The sequence below is a fragment of the Mustela nigripes genome, chromosome 1 (assembly GCF_022355385.1).
Source record: "Mustela nigripes isolate SB6536 chromosome 1, MUSNIG.SB6536, whole genome shotgun sequence".
NCBI classification, from domain to species: domain Eukaryota; kingdom Metazoa; phylum Chordata; class Mammalia; order Carnivora; family Mustelidae; genus Mustela; species Mustela nigripes.
In genome coordinates this window covers 115,154,748-115,158,277 of record NC_081557.1, presented here as the reverse complement: position 1 = coordinate 115,158,277, position 3,530 = coordinate 115,154,748, and positions in this window count along the sequence as shown.

The following is a 3,530-nucleotide window of genomic DNA, read 5'->3' as shown; positions in this document are numbered from 1 at the left end:
CACCCAGGTGCCCCATTTTTTTTTTTTTTAACAACACCTTTTTGAAAGAACCCTCTGTCCTTCATGCTTTGAAAAACTTTCTGTTCCTGTGGCCCCTAATAAAATGAGTTGCTCACAGTAGAAAATCAATGAACACCAATGTCCGTGAGGGCAGTTTAGCAGAAAAAATACACTGCAAAATACACAGTTAATGAATTTAGCAGTTGGAATCATTGGACACTATAAATTAATCATATTTAATATATTGCAGACATGAAAAGAGCTCTGAAAATATGAGTAAAATTGAGAAGAGACCTCATGTCCAGAAACAAAAAAATATAGATAAAAAATTTTAAGTTAATGGATGGATTAAAGAGCATATTAGAATTGTTATTGACATTCTCTCATCCCTTGGTTTCTGGGCTCTTAGTTCTCTTTCCATCTTTCAGCCACTCATTCTCAGTCTTGGTCACTAATCCTATAATCTAAATTAAAGGCAGCATCACTTATTTATTTAAAAAAATTTTTAAAGATTTTTTAATCTATTTGTTAAAGAGCATAAGTGGGGGGAGGGTCAGAGGGATAAGCAGACTCCCTGCTGAGCAAGGAGCCTGATGTGGGGCTCCATCCCAGGACCCCAGGATCATTACCTGAGCTAAAGACAGATGCTTAACTAACTGAACCACACAGGTATCCCAGCAGCATCACTTAGAACTCCATTCTAGTTTGTTTTCTTTTCCTTCATTTTTAATATTTGCATAGACTGACCCATTCACAAGGTTTCATTTATGTTAATAATTGTCACACCTAAACTTTCAGCACAGACTTGTTTTCTGAGCATTAGACCACAGGACACTTCCTACTTGGAAGTTTCAAGTCAGCATTTCCAGAGCATACTTTGTGTCTTATAAGGTGAAATCATTCACAGAATCTACTCTTTCTGCTTTGGATTTGAGAAGTGGCAGAAAGTGAAATCAAGTACATTCACAACCAGCTGACCACTAGACAGTTGACTTCACCTCGGATTAAGTAAACTGAAAAAGTCAAGATAAGGCCCAGAGAAAAAAGTGCCACAAAATGAGGAAACACGAGTTTGGAAGTCTTTAAGGGGGATAAAAATACACACACACACACACACACACACACACACGTGTATATATATATATATACACATATATAAAAATATAATATATACACACATATACATTTTTATATATTAAAATATATATTTATATATTTTTTAAAAAAATTTTAAAGGAAGTTTTCAAGAGTTAGAGGAAGAACATAAATGAATTAGGGTAGGCTGATTACTATGACAAACAATTTCAAAGTTTCAGGGGTTCCATGCAATCAAAATGTACCCTCCTCTCTGTGCATTGGTTGAGGGGCAGGAAAAGAACTCTGTCCCCAAGCAGATCTCCCTTCTAGAGGTATGCTATTCCCATTCAGTTTCTCTACCATCCCCTGAGCAATCCAAGCTCTCTACTGTGTTCTTTGCTTCGAGCTGGTAATTTTGGGGAAAAAAAAAGAGCACATACAGGATGCCCAGGAGGTGTTTCTAACAGTTAGGTTTGGGGTGGTGAACAGTCATTCTGCCCGATTTTATTGACTAAAACTCAGTCACATGTCTACTGGTAGATGAATAGCATACCTGATCCTTCAAGCCATGTTTTGGAAAATATTTGGTAACATGGGAAAATGGAAAAAATAGAAAATAAAGTGGGGAAAAAAACATAAGAAAAAAGTAAGTGTACTCTTGTTCTGACTCTGTTAATAAGAGAAATATTATATTTTTACTTTTGAAAGACTATAAGGAGGTCATCTTGGTGGCTCAGTTGGTTAAGCACCTGCCTTTGGCTAGGCTAGTGACCCCAGGGTCCTAGGATCGAGCCCTGCATCAGGCTTCCTGCTGAGTGGGGAGTCTGCTTCTCCCTCCCCCTCAGCCCTTTCCCACCCACCCCCAGCTTGTGCTCTTTCTCTCACTCAAATAAATAAACAAAATCTTTTTTAAAAAATAATATAATATATAAGCAGATAAGTCATTAGCATTTGATCTCTATCTGAATAGAAGGATTGATGGGAATCTTCTCAACATTTTTCTGTCTTATCTAAATTATTAATAATAAAAGTGTTACTTTGTTTATTTATTTTTAATTAGCATATAATGTATTATTTGTGCCAGGGGTACAGGTCTGTGAATCGTCAAGCTTACACACTTCATAACACTCACCATAGCACATACCCTCCCCAATATCTATAACCCAACCACCCTCTCCCTACAAAAGAAATATTAATTTCTCCTTTTAAAAGAAACATTATCAAAAATATTTAAAGAAGGAAAATGGGAACAATTTCTTTATTCCTGAAAATTGCCTATCAGAAGTCTTGTACATAGCAGATACTTAATACATATTTATTGATTGAACCAGTACAACTGACTAGAATAATTAAATGTAAGTCTAAGAACAAAATGTTAAGAGCAGTTATTTCCCTAATGATGCTATTTAAATGTGGCAACTGATTATCCAAATTATCATACTTTTTTTTTTTTAGGATAGCTTGACTTTAGTTTTATGACTTAAATCATATACTAGGTATAATACCAATACTAGGGAATAACCTGTGTTAGTGTTTCCTGAACCTTATTCATCTTGGTACTTTTTACACTATTCTTAGTCATACCTGGAGTAACATATATTATTGCTTTAATATTTTTCACTAAAATTACATACTTTTATAAACCTAAATTTAGCTTCATACTAAGCAATACCAGTAAAATCACAGGATTGTGGTATTAGTTTTTCTATGCTTATTAAAATAAATACATAATTTTAAAAATCAAAAATATATGGCGCTCCTGACTGGCTCAGTCAGTAGAGCATATGACTCTTGATCGCAGGGTTGTGAGTTCGAGCCCCATGTTGGGTATAGAGATTACATAAAAATGAAATCTTTAAAAGAAAAAATGTGTGTTCTACTTAATCATCCCTTTTACCCCCAAGCTTACTACCCTTCAGAAATAACTGATCTATCATATGTTATATTTACCAGTTGCATGTTTTAGTTTCAAGCTTCTATGTGTTTGGGGACCATGACTCACACAGGTTTTTCCCACCAGGTAGACTATCTAGTTTTATGATTTATGACCTAATTTTGTGACTCTGTTCATAGATAAGTACCAAAAAGCAAATGTTTAATAAGTCATATATATGTTAACTTTTTTAAACATTTTTTTAAAGATTTTATTTATATTTATTTGACAGAAATCACAAGTAGGCAGAGAGGCAGGCAGAAAGAGAAGGGGAAGGCAGGCTCCCTGCTGAGCAGAGAGCTATGTGGGACTCCATCCCAAAACCCTGTGATCATGACCTGAGCTGAAGGCAGAGGCTTTAACCCACTGAGCCACCCAGGCGCCGAACAGTGAATACTCTCTCTTCCATCTACCCACCCCATTTTCAATGGATGCCCACTGATATAACATAGAATATTTCTTTTATCTTTTTCCTGGGATCATGAACTGAGTTGAAGGCAGATGTCAACCAACCAAGGCA